Source organism: Bombus affinis, chromosome 8 (assembly GCF_024516045.1).
Source record: "Bombus affinis isolate iyBomAffi1 chromosome 8, iyBomAffi1.2, whole genome shotgun sequence".
Lineage (NCBI taxonomy): Eukaryota > Metazoa > Arthropoda > Insecta > Hymenoptera > Apidae > Bombus > Bombus affinis.
Genome location: NC_066351.1, coordinates 6,172,288 through 6,187,686, shown reverse-complemented (window position 1 = coordinate 6,187,686; position 15,399 = coordinate 6,172,288). Strand labels below are relative to the sequence as shown.

General features: G+C 38.4%; 2 protein-coding genes across 3 annotated transcripts in view; one reads left to right on the top strand and one right to left on the bottom strand.

Moving 5' to 3' along the window:
* LOC126919632 (glutamate receptor ionotropic, kainate 2-like) overlaps positions 1 to 15,399 on the bottom strand; it is a 148,761-nt gene that overhangs the window by 119,270 nt on the left and 14,092 nt on the right. The gene's annotated exons all lie outside the window — the stretch shown is intronic.
* The window catches only part of LOC126919631 (glutamate receptor ionotropic, kainate 2-like), a 283,328-nt gene continuing 271,585 nt past the window's right edge, over positions 3,657 to 15,399 (top strand). For both annotated transcript variants that reach the window (XM_050729101.1, XM_050729102.1), the window contains exon 1: positions 3,657 to 4,120. The gene's annotated coding sequence lies outside the window, so the exon portion shown is untranslated. The remainder of the gene's footprint in view (positions 4,121 to 15,399) is intronic.

The following is a 15,399-nucleotide window of genomic DNA, read 5'->3' as shown; positions in this document are numbered from 1 at the left end:
GTGCACCCAACTTTTGGTTTATCCATGGCACCAAACCAAGGCCCTCGAAGATGGCGGATGCCACGGAATCGAATTTCGGATCATGAGGATCATTTCCCGAATAAACAACCTTCAGCGATATATGCGTGTTCGTAAAAGGAGAAAATGTGGAAAATTTTCAAAATTTGGACGAAAAATAAAAAGATACGTGAAATATCTATTTTGAAATTATTATTTATTTTCGTGAGTGCTTAAATAATATATCGTTTCTAAATTCCTAATGCAATTGAAGTCAGATTGATATGATATTCGCATAATGCTAATACTACAAATAAAAATTGAGACAATCGTTAATAAAATATACGGTGATAGATTAAGATATTACATACATGGTAATCTAATGAAAATTGTCTTTAAGACAAGCATCAAAAATATAACAAATACAAAATATTAAAACATAATATTCAATATAAAAATTACAGTAACGCGGAAAACGATCCTGTGATTGTTTTGGCAATGTATTTTTTTCGTTTTGATTTAATATAGTATATCGATCAGACTATTATCGATAAGAATGGCTGTAAAATGTAATCTTCCTCTTGACTGTCACTTTTTTGCGATCGGAATACAGACTGATAGGAAGATAAGTACGCGTGATGAATTCTGGCTTGTTTCGAGAACAATGGTTGAGTGGTCTCAATATGATGTCCTTTTTCCCTTCGGCGATTATTCACCTTTTGTTGTTCGAGCTATGGGTTTTTCTCGTACGTCACCAGGCTTCGGAAAAAGCGATTGATAGAAGAAGCTGGTTAATATAAGGGCAATAATTAGAGCGTGCATTCGCGTTGATTAATGGGTTGTACATGACGTAACACATTCTGAATGTTTTGTACGTGTAGACAGAGCAAGAGGAAGTCCTATTTCAGCGTTAAACAAGCTTATTGTAAACAGTTTTCGTAACGGTAGAGAGCTAAAAATAAAGATATTTCTTGGCATTTTTTTAGATTTACAAAAGAAACGAACTGTTTCTGAAAAATAAAACTATAGAACTTTCTAAACATCGCGTCGCCAACGTTGCTAAAGTTTCTCGATTTTCTTCGACGCTTTCGTCCGATCTTTTCCCCCAAATTTCACGAAGCAGCTGAATTTCATTGGTCGTTGCCTACCGAAGCATCCGATTCTTTTTCAGAGGAAACAGATCCTCGACTTTGCCCGAGGATCTTTTCCCTTCCAATCGTTCTTTCCCCTTTTACTTTACGATGCGCGATCTCCAGAAGCTTTGAACAATTCTATACTGACTTCGTCGCAATTTTTGCGAAGATTTATTTTAAGACAGCTACCTGTTCCAAGAGTTCACGACGATTTTATCCCTTTAAAGGATTTTCCTGTTTAACGAATCAGTCTCTTGGTTCATTCATTTCTACTTTTATATATTCATGTTGTGACATCTCGAATTTTATCTGTTTTTTCTTCAGTATTCTTTACACTTATGTGTAGTTCTAATTAACGTTCGCTCGTATTTCTTACAAAATGATATACCTGTCGATCAAACTATCTATCTCCCTCTATTGTCTATTCTATGTATTACCATGTTTGCATTATATTTGTTGGCTTGAATTTTAGTCAGCTTTAGATATAACGCGATAAATCCCATGCATCACATGCGACGCAAAAAACAAAAATACGTGGATGATTCAACTATCGTGTATCTCGTATGATTCAAAGAACAGTAAACATCTAAATGATTAACAAAATGCTTTATTACGATTGTTGCCTCTTCCTAACTTCTTCATTCCACATACGAAACTCAATAGTTAATCATTTCTCTTATTTCTCGAAAGATTAATGCCGACAATAACCACGTCTATCGTAAGACAACGTTACAAACACGGAAATAACCTTTCCTTTCCCATCGTACAATGATGCGTAGCACTAGCGAGAATAGGAGAGCGTAAAGTGCATTGCGTTTCAGCCTGGACTACTCCTTTCGACTTTGTGCAACGACGCCAGAGCAATTCGTAAGCTCTGTTCACCCGCGCGGATTATTTTTCTCATTTCCGTGCCAGGAAGTAGAATGCTTCAAATCTTTCGTCTATTTTCGCTCGTTGACGAAGCGTCGGCACTCGAAAGAACAGATTCATTCGGCACACTCGAATTTCTGCTTGAAACGCTTTCATCCACCCTAGTAGAGGCATCACGGTGAAACGAAATGCTTCACCGGCTGGAAAAAAAATATCGCCCTCTAATTGCGTTACGAGCTCGTAATCTTCGGCAGTGTAACCAGAACGATCCACGATAATAGCATTATCAGAAGAAGAACGTTGTAAAACGAGCTCGTGTTCCATTAAAGATAACTTTTCGTTTAATTCCTCCTAATTCCTCGCGATAGTTTGTCGGCAAGCTAACCCCCGCTCCAGTCATTTTCAGCCACGTTTTCTTCTTTGCTTCCCTCTTTCTGGTCCTGGCGTTTGCGAGGTTTAAAATGAAAAGCGCGTATCCCCGCCGCGTTTGTACACCAACGTAAAAGCAAATACGTGTATCGAGGATGATCAAAGTTTACTTCCGGATTCTTGGGTCGTTTGTACCACTTCTTCAACGAACTTTCGACACCTTCTACTCGAGAGACAATATTCCAGAGACGCTCGCGGAAGAAAACGACTCGGCGAGTTGTCACGGAGATGCGTTTCGAGGCAAACTTCGATTAAGATTCAGATGTCGATCCAATGGAGTAGTTCCGTGGCCAATGGGGAGCTGAGAACTGCTGAAACTGGATCATCCTCGGAATTAATGTAATCCTATCCTTTCCTCTTCCATTGATGACAATCTCCTAAGAAATAGCTGCGCTCTGCACTCTCGTCGTCTTATTTCAATACATTTTCAAGCGAAGATCAGGATCCCCCGCGATCTTTGACCGTCACGTACTCGTGGAACGGCCTTAAAGAAACCCCCGAGTGTCCCTTTGGTGGTGGAATTGTTGTTCTTCGCGGGACTCCTTCCCTGGTGAATACTTCGATCGTTTGACCGTTCCATCATTCCAAATCATCGTCTTCCTCTTTTCTTCATATAAAATCGTCCCGATAGAACGAAATCTACATAAGGCAGTTCTTCATCATCACCTATAAAGAAGTCTTGTGGTCTTGTCGCGAGAGAGAGGGAGCTGAATCGTGCAACGATTAAAATTCAGCCACCGATCCACGGGAAACATCTCGTTGGTCACTGGGGAATGAGAAGCCATTGAAGCGGGCATCGGATACTGACAGGTCGACTCTTTTCACCAACAGATAGTCGAGCGGCTACGAGAGCGATTCGTAACCTCCGCTCGGCCGAGGCAAATGGAACGCGGCACAGGGCCTTTCCTGTAGGATCGATAGAGTAGTGGGGAGAGCCAGATACTACACGAGAGGGAGAGAGGAGAAGCGTGGGATCAACGCGATAGATTGGACAGAGAACGATATAGGGAGAACGGGAACGATGCTGGAAGAGAGCTGAAAGTGGGAAAGAACGATCAAGGGAGGAGAGGGAAAACGAGAGAGGTGAACTAGAGGAATATAGGAGAACAGGTTGGGAGGGAATATTGGTGCAGGATCGGGCGAGATGAGGGCGCTTTAGCCGGCGGTTTCTACGTCGCGCCATCGTTGCTACGAGCGGCGTCGGCGTCGGCGTCGGCGTCGTAGTCGTGGCCGTCCTCGTTGCCGGCGAAAGCGGCACCAGACCGAACACGCAGCTGCCAAAGGCAGACTCCGCCGCTCGGTCCAGTTTGCCTTCCGCTCTCGTTTGGCATAGTACCGTCAGCGAGGTCGTCGCGTTTCATGCTGTCCGTCAGCAACTAGATATCGTAACCTCGTATCGTATCGTGTCGTGTCGTGTCGTATCGTTCTCGTTTCCGTTTTCTATTCCACCTAATCGGAGCCGATCAAATGGATAGCTTGCGTAGAACTAATACGATCCGGAAACAATCTCGCGCTGGTGGATAATCGTGTGAAAGAAAGTTGTCGTTTTCTCGACAAGGGTGATTTTGTTCGAACTTATTCCTTCTCTCATACCTAGTTGTTCGACGAAAGAATCACCGTGGTCCGCGTGAGTTGCGGAATCTTTGAGGTTCATACACGTCAGTGGTTCCTGGTCAACGTGATTCATAAAGGTACAGGACTTCATTATAATAAGATACTTTCGTTGCAACGTGATTACTTTGTCATAAATTATCTGTTTCTCTGTGTTACGACGTCTACTTTTTTTTTAGGTTTTAGTCTTTTTTCGATAAAGGAAAAATGATGTTTCTTCTTTTATTGTTTCAACGTCATCGTTGCAAAAAATACCTACATGAAGGGCTCGCGAACTGAAGAACAATCGTCGCAGTAACGTATTGACGGATAAGAGGTTTTCTTTCTCGCGTAGTTGCGAATCTATAGAATTCACCGGCTGATTCAGTATTTCTCAATTGCTTTCTATCCCACATAGAATGGCTTACCTTGATTTTCGCGAAACCGATGCGGCGGAAGTTTGTGTTCCAAGTTTCCGTGCTGTCGCGGTATCTGCTTTCAGGTGTTTCGTTCCACCGCGATTGTTCTGAACATTGTAAAATATTTGTTTTGCAAATGAAAAGATTCTAATAGAGAGTGGTACGAAATAGCGCGAGTCAAAATACGCCAGTCTACGAGTTTCTTATCGTGTGCTTCTTTTTTTGTTTCGTTATCCGTTCGAAAAGTCGAACGAAAACATCAAAGTTGACACAATCTTCCGACGTATTTTACTAAAAGCTTCCCGTGTTCTGTGTGTACCGAAGAAAGCTGTCAGGGGCAAACATTTATATCCCACTGAGTAAATCCAACGCGGGGAATATGATGGATGGTGTACGATCCTACTAATCGAACGTTGATACACTGATCTGACGTCGTCTGACAATTCTAGCTGTCTACGCGATATACGATATATTTGAACACTTTTAATTGTCCCTGAAAGAAACCCTATCCATTCAACGAGACATCCTTGAACTAAAAATTGTCATTCTGTTATTTTCTCGATATATCGCTATGAATAAATCACATGGAGTATCCAAATGGATGGTTGAAATCCATTAGGCTTTGCAAAAACTAAACGCAAGTAGGAAGAATCAGGATACCCATTATCAGGATATTATGCATTCTCAACGAACGATTCCAGTTGGCCGATAAAAAGCGCGGCTTTAGATGGAAGTGGGATAAAAAATTTCTACTTTCTTCCCGCGTATAAGCCGACACATATATACACAGGCCAGTCACCAATGCTGGACTTATGGTTTTACAGGACCGTTATGCATTTCAATGAATATTAACAGGATGCAATTATTGAACGTAAATTGGAACTAAAACAACTGCTGTTTTAACCCCCTATTCGTAACTTTTGCAGAATTTTCGAGCCGCCAATACTCCGCTCATTCGTACATATTCATTTCCGCATATAAATTCGCTTTGCAAATCCGTTTGTACGCTTTACCAACTACTTTCAGACTAACTTCGTGAGTCTCGACAGGATTTTCTAGATCGGTGACGAAGTTACGTCGTAGGGAATACACTCTCAAGCTGTTCTTTACAGCTGAACTTCCGTGCCTACGTGTCCCGAATGAAGAAATCCTTACTTCTTTACGGTCCTTCTAATTGTTCCTCTTTTACTCGGTGAATCTGCATCGCCGTTGTTCACCGAAAATTTAGCTGGACGAACGGCGATTGTATTTGGAGATCGATTAATGTTCGTTCGTCGGATGTATTTGTCACGATTGTATTTTCCAATCAACAAGTATCAATCGACGGGTTTATGAACCAAAATTTCGTGCGTTTATTTCCAAGATTAATGTTTTAACGTTCGACGAAATAATTTGGCAGTCGTTTTGCGGGCGATAATATACGTAACGTGGATCGAAGGAATAATTTGATATATACACTTTGTTAATGGCTATATTATAAGAAATTTCGTAATTTAATACGAAAATGTCTCGTCTATACAAGCTGGCTATAATTACTCGAACTCTGCTGTCGATAATGTGCGAACGAACTGTAAGAAATTACTTGGAAGTATCAACGATCCATTTTTACTTTATCGAACGTCACTTTCTACTTTCAGTTTTGCTTAATACCTAAAGAGTGTCGGTCGATTAGCCGCACCTGTCGGCTCCTATCTGAACGACAGTTTAAAGCCATCAACTCACAATTTCAATACATAATTTACCTGGATTTCAATGGGCTTATCATCGCAGCTGGCGCATTTACTGGCCAATCAGATTAATCATTCGATATCACGGATACACGGATATCAGTAAACCGGAGTTGATATTATTCAATTACAAACATGCATGTGGTATTTAACTAAAAATCAAGAAAATGCTGGTCGACTAAACGGAATCGTGCCATAAATTATGCGCATGATCATGGTGTCGAAAAGAGATACAAGAAAAAGTATTGTTCTTCAACATCAACTATGAGAAACCTTTTTGTCGAGTGAACGATAAGTCATTGTTTGGAGGATCTGTGATTCCTGTACAAATTGAAGAGAGTATCGGTCGGAACAAGCGATGTTCAACTTTCAATCTCGCCGCCGTCCACGCGAAGGAAACCGCAACGATTTCGATGGCACAGAGGAGTGCGAATCAAACGCGGTCCTGGCCGAGCTTTAATGAATTTCACGCGCTATTGTGCTCGATAGTTTCGCCCGGTCTCGTTTCAGGGCGAGAGTTCATACCTTCCTGACCTCGATAATCGGAGTAATTTCGAGGCTGGAATGGAAATTGCCGCGTTTCGCTGCCGTTTATCGAGGAAAAAGGTTTCGTTGACGGTTCTGACACGCATGGAATGATAAGTAAACGGCTATGTGTATCGTGAAAAAAGGAATATTCGGTCCACACCCCGGAAATTACAAGTGTACGTCGGCAAAATTAGTATTCCAGCGAGGTGTTTAATTCCAAAATTCCCCATCGCTTGCGCCACCCCCGTGAATGGCGTGACTGCGAAAGGGACACCCCATCTCACTACTACGCTGTTTATTTCGCGTCAGTCGTGATATTAACAAGCCATTTGTGGCTCTCCTCGATTTCATCGGCCTTTTCTGGCAATTTCTGACCGTGCTGACGTTTCCACCGCTCCTGTCTCGTTGATACGCGGCCACGGAAATTGTTTTTGTAGCAAAAGCGTCGAGCGAATAGCATCATTCTACAGTTGCTTGTCGCGGCTCAATTTGGAGGCTTGTTTTTCCACCGGGAGGCATCGCGCTTGTTTTTCCACCGATGTCATACCGATTCCTATCGTCGATGATGGATATACAGAGTGATCCGTGCAATTGGGATCTGTTCCTTCATGATACAAAAACATGATAGCGGAGGATGTATTTCTTTTATGCGAATAATAGCGTGTATGCATTATGGAATTGCGTAATATTTTTTAAATACAATTCAATATTTTCCTTTACATAGGCCGAGTCATAAAAATATTGTACGAAACACATGAAAAATACCCTACTATTTAATATCCTACTATTAATGTTTGTGCAATTTTAAATTTTTGTGAATAACTAAAGAATAAATGAGAATGATATTCCTCTGAAAAGAATATTATTATATAATAAAATTACAGGGAATTATCTTTTTCTTCTAATATTTTATTCGAATTGCAATTAAAAAGGAAATGCCTCTTATCTTAGTTGTATGAACTACCTTATACTTATAAGAAATGTATTATGTACAAAGGATATTTCGATGCATCGTTTGTTACATCTAATCGATAATGAATTCACTGATTTTAAATGGTTCTAGAGCAACGAAGTGCTGCTATTTCAAAAATAAATTCGTTGGTACATGTTCATGCGTTGGTCGAGACATCTTAGGACTAAATCCTTTGATAATAGAACGTTCATTTGAGAAATAAGCAGTTAAAGTAGCGGTCGATCGCCATAATCCTGTGTATCATATTGATTTTCCGTACAAATTCCAGCGATTTACACGATCCTTCAACTCGCTTTCTCATTTTTAGAAATTATCTTGTAATGCGTTGTTACGTGCTCCGCAAGGTAGACAGTTTCAATTACGTTAAGCTATGGAGGATCTCTAGAATTACTGGAAAAGTATTTCGAGAAGAACTCTTGAAAAGAACGATAAATTAGAGTTCTTAATAACGAACCGTTGTCGGTTCTTCAGTATTCGAGGGAAATAAGGAAATGATCAAAAATTAATATTATCGTGAAAAGGGAAAACAAAATGAATTTTATCGATTACGAAATCGGTCTGGTGCGTGCAGGCCGACTTTACCTGCCCTTTACTATCGTAGAGCGTGGCGCACGCCGAAAGAGCTTAATTGAATTTCTCTTAATTAACTGCTTTCGCGGCGCTACGATAATTGCAATGCACGAACTCTCCCATTACCGTAATTGTGGGTCTAATTAATGTAGTCCTGGCGTTCTAGACCCTCGGCAGGCAAGCAGATTAAATTTTTGACGAAACGTTCAAGGATTGTCTCCGGTTTATCGTAAGCTTCTTAAATCACTTTGCGTCGATTTCATAGATATTTCACGACTTCGATCAACTCAAGGATCAAATCATAATTTAAGCATTACACGAAACATTCTAAAAGATCCTTAGTGTTCTATTAGTATTCTATTCAAATAATTTTTAATTTAAAAAGAAATGATGGTAGTCTAGTGGACTAAAAAAGAAGAACGATGAGAAAGAAATTCAAATAGTTGTACTTATATTTCTTAAAATTCCTATGATAACATCATTTATTTACATGTATAATTAAACAGATGAAAACTAGATAGAAATTTGTTTTGTCTATTAAACATTATACAGAGAACTATAGTTTGAATACTTTTTATACCTTTGAATATTACATGTACTCTGTGTGTGTTTGCGTCTTCAAATTTCTCATAAATGTATAAAAATCGACAGTTTATTCATCCAATTTAGCCAGAAGCATTCAAAACCGCCATTTAAGAATTCAGGAGGTGAATAAGTAGGTAAATATGACTAAATTAATAGTGTGTGCTGTTAGTGGGTAAATGGAATGAGCGAAATGATGAGATATACTAGGACGTGTAAACAGCTTTATCACCGGTACACGGTGACTAGTTTCCTGATGCCAAGAAAAAAGTCCGATCATATATTTTGCGGGGAGTCGAATGAAACTCGAGGAAAAGAAACGAAAAGCTGCACGCTATACTCGATATACTTTCACGAGAGAACGAATAGAGGAACCATCGTATTCGACGAGAGTCTAGTACGAAATGGACGATTACACCGAGTGCTGTATAGTCGACATGGAACAAGAGATTTATGGGACCGCAGGAATTGCGCGGTACGTAACTGGAACGAAAAAATGCGAAACTATTCTCGCTCGGTGACTTTGCCTATTTCTAGAAACTCTGACAGAATGGTTGTATGCGCCGCGTTCGTCCGTTGTCTGCTAAATGCAGCTTCAAGTTTCGGGAGGATTGCATTGCATAACTAGTTGCGCGACAAAGCAAAGAAAGCTGTCGTATGTTTGGATATTCACGGAAGACAATAGCATAAAGACAGTAGAACACATAGTGTAAAAACGTATTTTATACTATGCGTACTACTATTATGCGTACTAGTTCTACAAAAAGGAAAGTTACTATAGGAAAATAATTTCAGTGAAATTTAATGAAAATCTGGTTAATTACTTTTATCATTGAATAAAGAGGAGAAAATGAGGATTCTGTATACTACGCGTCTCATAATTATTAAACCACTAAAAAACTTTAGTATGAAGATCAAACGAAGAAAACCGAATAAGTATATTTTTGTCGATATTCTTATTTATTTATATTAATATCACTCCATAGATAAAAGATAATATTGATAATATAATATAGTCGACTAAAGATGATTCTTTTTGAAAATAACTGATTGACAAAATTAAAAAAAGAAGATTATTAGGAATTAATATTTGAATACCTTTGATAGTTTTTGGGTGGTAGATGCTCTTGTTTGGATTATATTTCGATTTTTTGGACTTCAACACGCACTTGGGAACGGAAAAATCTAAACCAAATCACTCCAAACGTGTTATTATGGGCAATGTTTAGATTTTTCGGCTTGTAAATGCATTTTCCTATGTTAGATTCAGATTTTTCGGCTTGCGAATGTGAAAAATCCAAACCTAATCCTGAAAGACGCAAGTAGGATATACACATAAGGAAATTCTGGACCGGGAAGTGGTTGACTTTAACTAAAAGAAGGTGTCTTTCAGCGCTGTTTATTTCTTTTTTAATGGAATTTGTGGAAGCCGCAATTTGCAATTATTTGATAATAATAATAGGATCCGGCTTCAGCGGGTTGCAGAGTTATGGCGCGCAACGGAAGCAATAAGAAAATTCGTTAAAACGTGGTATATAATTTCCTCTTTGTTACTGCGAGGAAATGTTAATATGACGCATACAAACTTTTTACAGTAAGTGTTCGCTTGCTTCCGCGAGTCACTGCCATATTCATATAAGAATTGACAATTTTGTTATAGTTTTACATAGTCATGACACGCAGTGTACGCCAAGTTTTCCCACCGCTGTCATTTTTCTTAGTTAGCCAAAGCATTTTCACACGGCGATGTAGATGATTGGTTGAAGAAACTTGAAAGATTTCGGTCACGGCGTAGAGAAGACGTTGCTAACGCGGATTAATCGATGCGGAGAGACATCAGCAATGGTCGATTGCGATGGAACATGAATTTAACTGGGCCCACAGGTTCGTGTTTCCCTATTCATTCTCTTTTCATTTATACGTCGATGGAGTTCGTCGAAATTGCCATTAAAACGCGTCGCTAACGATTTTTCAAGTATCCGCTTGTACGAGGGCGCGAATAATCCTGCGATCCAGCCGAAACGATTGCACGCTCGCGTACTTTTACTGTTCCATCTATAATTACGCGACAGCCGGTCTGGGTTACATTTCCATTGGGAAATTAGTATCGTTAGATGGTAAAACTGACGCTGGTAGTCAATATCAACGGAAAATGTCGGTGGAACGCGTATGGAACGCGTCCGGACCAAGTGTGAGCGGCAGTGATATAAACTGGTAGGTAATCAACGCGTCGCGTCGCTCACCCATAAAAGCGTTGTTGACTGTGCTTCGTATATCGTCTCGAAAATAATCAGTAGGAAACAAATGGGTTCGTTTGAATGTATAAACTGGATAAAGACCCGTAAACTCTGTCTGACCGGTGCACGCGGCGCACGTCTGCTAATTAAGACCCAAGTCATCCCATGCAGCCTTTGAACACTATTTTTCTGAATTCGAAGTACCGAGGGCGTGAAATAAATCAGGCAATCCTTTTAATTGAGCGGAGGCGAAACGATTAAACGATTACTCGCACCCCGACTGTCCTTTATTTTCCTCTTTTTCCTTCTTTTCCTTCCGTTTTTTAACCTGAATTTATTTTGATTGTTCGTTTCAAATGTTTTCGTCGGATCGGAGAGCGGTCTCTCTCTCTCTCTCTCTTTTTTTTTTTTTTTTAACAAAGCAATCGCATGATTGTGCAGAAAGGCAAAGTTTCAGGTAGCCGTGTGCCGTTTCTCGTATTGCTTGATTGTAAAATAGTTCTGTGGAACGTGATTTTTCCACGTCACAAACCGTTTCATGTTCTCTGATATTTTTATTCGACCCGTTGAAACTTCCGTTGATCAGCGTCATCAAGCTGCTTGTTTCGAAATAATGGTAGAGAAATGCACAAATGAGTCGCCGTATCGCGAACGGCGACGAGAATTGTAATGCGCTTAATATTTCGTTAAAAATGTTGCCACGTTTAACATGAAAAAATGTGTTCGCAGAAACGCGGTTTGGATACATTAAAAAGTACATATATTCAAAGTGGATGGATATGGAATACGTAAGCAACCTACCGGGAGAGAATAAACGTCGGTATCTCGAAAACGCGAACCTTCAGGCTACAATTTCAATTTGTCATTCAATGTCATCAATACCTTCCCGCCGTCGCGGCGACCAAATTTTTCATAAGCCAATCCACCGAATGCGCCACGTTCGTTATCATATTTTTGTCAACGATACAGCGTTTTCTTGCTAAATATTTATCGCAATGTAATCCATCAAAAGCTTTAGAAAAATTGTGAGAATGTATCACTTTCCTTTGAAATACCGTATATCAAAACCGGGTAAAGCATGTTTTTACAGGAAACGAAAAATCGTATTTCAGATGTCGAAATAAACAGAGAACGTATAATTTAATTCCATACGACAAAATGTTTCTTTTACATTTAATTAAAAGCATGTTGGAATTGAACGAACCTTTACACTTTTGATTAATACAGAATTTAAACAAGATTTTACAATTGTTTTACTCCTCAATGTTATAATTATTGATATACTAATTCTCGAAGAGCTAGTTGATGATTTGTACACGTAGGTACATAATTATTAAATCCTGTCCTATGTAATTTATATGCACAATCAATGATAATTAATCGAGTAACTAGAAGCATTGATATCGATGACAAATTAGCGGCCGATTATTGAAATTTGACGAAATTTTGATGCCAGCCGTATTTAACAATCGGTCGTTTGAATTTCACACGATAAGACATTTACGAATACCAAATACATATATCTTCGATCATTATTATCGATAAGTTTGCTACAGTTCAATATTTCTAACGAGCATTTGCGTTTCAATGATCGAAGAACTTTTATCACCAGTAAATGCATCATTGTTTCAACGTTATTAAAGTAATGATTTGGGCGTCAGCGTTTAAATGAGTCCGTTTCGGTATAGATTTTATTGATTCCTGTGTTTCACAAATTTCATATGCTAGATTATATGTGTATATTATATGTGTATACGTTTTGTATTATCTTTAATTTAGTCTGCGTTTGTCAATAAAAAGGAATGAAAATATACAGTATATTTATAAAATTCAAAATTTATTCCGTTTCAGTGCAGAAAGAATTTCTTTCCAAAATAATTGTTAATTATTTACTGATATTTCTTTATGGAAACATTTCATGCATGTTATACTCTGTTTTTTATTTAAAAATTGATAAAGAGGATTTTTTTATTATCCATTTCTCCTGTTAAAAATTATCGGTATTTTTCGAAAGAGATCCAGCACTTTGAATTTGTTGAGTTGTTAGTGATTTTGGTGGTTTATGTTAGTGGTTTAACATGGATAAGAGTTTGTCATATGTGTAGGTACTTGATGGAAAAATTGTTCCCGATATCAAAATACATCCGATATTGTAATATTGATTCGGTTTTATATATGCAAATATATGTTACACATACTCATTTATATATTAAATCAAAGCGGATAACTCTATAATTTCACTTTTGAAAGCAGTATCAAATTTTTTATATTTATCAAATTAATTAACGGTGTATGCAAGAGTATCGAATACTGGAATTTCACTTCAACATAATTTTTTACGAGAAATTTTTTGTAATAGATAATTTGTTTAAAATTTAATGACGATATAATCTTTTTGCATACATACTACCGCTAACGCAAATACGAAACGTATCTTCATAAGTTTTTATAACTAAAACTTCACCAAAGTTATGAAGCAAATATAGGTGTGAGATTTCATTTTTCAAAATTTCAAAAAATACAGCTCGCTTCTATTCATTAATCATATTCCCGCAACGCCTCTTTTCTATTTAAACTCTACGGGATTTAAAAAGATCCCCTAATGAAAATTCATTCTCATATCGCGAGGATTTTATTCGAATTGAAATATTCAATTTTAAGTGGACAAACTTGAAAATAAACACGGCCCAATTTTCCTCGAGATTATAATTTCATTTTCTTTACAGAGATAACTGGTAGTTGTATGGGTCAATAAGTTTTTTCCTGTCGATTTTTACGGAAAGAAAATTTAATTAAATATCGTTGCGCTTTCCTTTGACAGTCGGCATGGATACACCGTCGCATTCATTTTCACAGTCACGTATAAAAAATGCAATTGAAATTCCATTTTCATTAGGCGTCCTCGATAAATGGTCGCTACGCAGGCCAGAACCGACATTCACTTTCCGAACTGCATATTTCACGGATTAATTAAAGCGTTTTGCATGTAGGATGAATCGAATTCAAGTAACTACGTTGTATTTTTTACCTAGGGTCGCTAGAAAACCGGAACAACCGGTTTTAAAAGAAACACCAGCATTTTATTTAAACTTCATGCGTTTCGTTTTATTATCAGCATCGTGTCCCGTTGCTTTTATTAGATTTTTTCGCTATCGACTCATTTTTCTACTCACCGTTCCTCTATTAAATATCAGTTTTCTTTTTATTTCTAACGAGATTGTTTCTATTTTCATTTTATCGAAATATCATCTTTTTTCCTTCGAATTAAAAAGTATCCATTTTTTTAGCGTAAGATCAACACATATACAATATGTAACAGCCCATGAAAATATCTAAACATTTGTACAAATAACTTTAACTTTAATAAATATACTACGTGTGTTATACAAAACATTCTGAAATTTTATCAACATTCTAACGAGACACGGCTATCGTTACATTAACAAAGTTTGAAGCATATCTGACAATGTATGTAAATGTTACAAGATGCTTAAAAAATTACTATACTGCGTTAATAACCATCTTAAGCATGTAAGTGTTAAAGATGATCTCATTGAATATCGAGGCTCGTTAAAATAATGGACAATTGAATGTTCAAATGCTTCTATGATATACAGTATATCACAATTTAATTAAACTACAGGTTACTACGTAATTTTTCCGTTTCATCATCGAATTCCAACCTGTTCGGTATTCCCCATCAATATTTTCTTATTCGCCCATTTTTCCCCTTCTTCCCTTATTACCTCTACACGAATTCCCCTATACAAAACATTTCGTTACAACGGCGCACACTTGTTTCAATCAACGTGTACGCCTACCAAGTCCATTCATTTATCCTTTCACATGCCCTTCAAAAAGTTCTCGCCCGAATACCGAATCGTGGATCCAGGCAACTGTTCACAAAGAATTCACCTGCAATTTCCGTTGTGGCACGGCCCATTCGCGAGAGAGAAGGCGGCTTTTCAATAAAGCGAAGCGTGACTTCTGCACAATGCTGGTGCGTAGATACTGTACACACCGTACCATAGGGCACTCATCCCAATAGAAGTGGACGAGAGCAAAAGAATGAAAAGGTGTGCGGGGGATGTGGATTGAGAGAGAAAGGTAGAGGGATTGAACAGAAGCGGTGCACTCGATATATTGAATTTCCACTTGGCCCACGACCACTGCCACTGGGTCTTTCCACTATCGATGCACGACCGCTTGTTTCGATGGAAAATGCAACGGCTGATTAGCGGGAGAAAAAAATTGAACGCAACTTTTACAGATGTTAGTCGAGCGTGGCTAATATACAACGACAGGACCGATGTTATTGAACTTTGAGAGCATTGAAACGTTGGA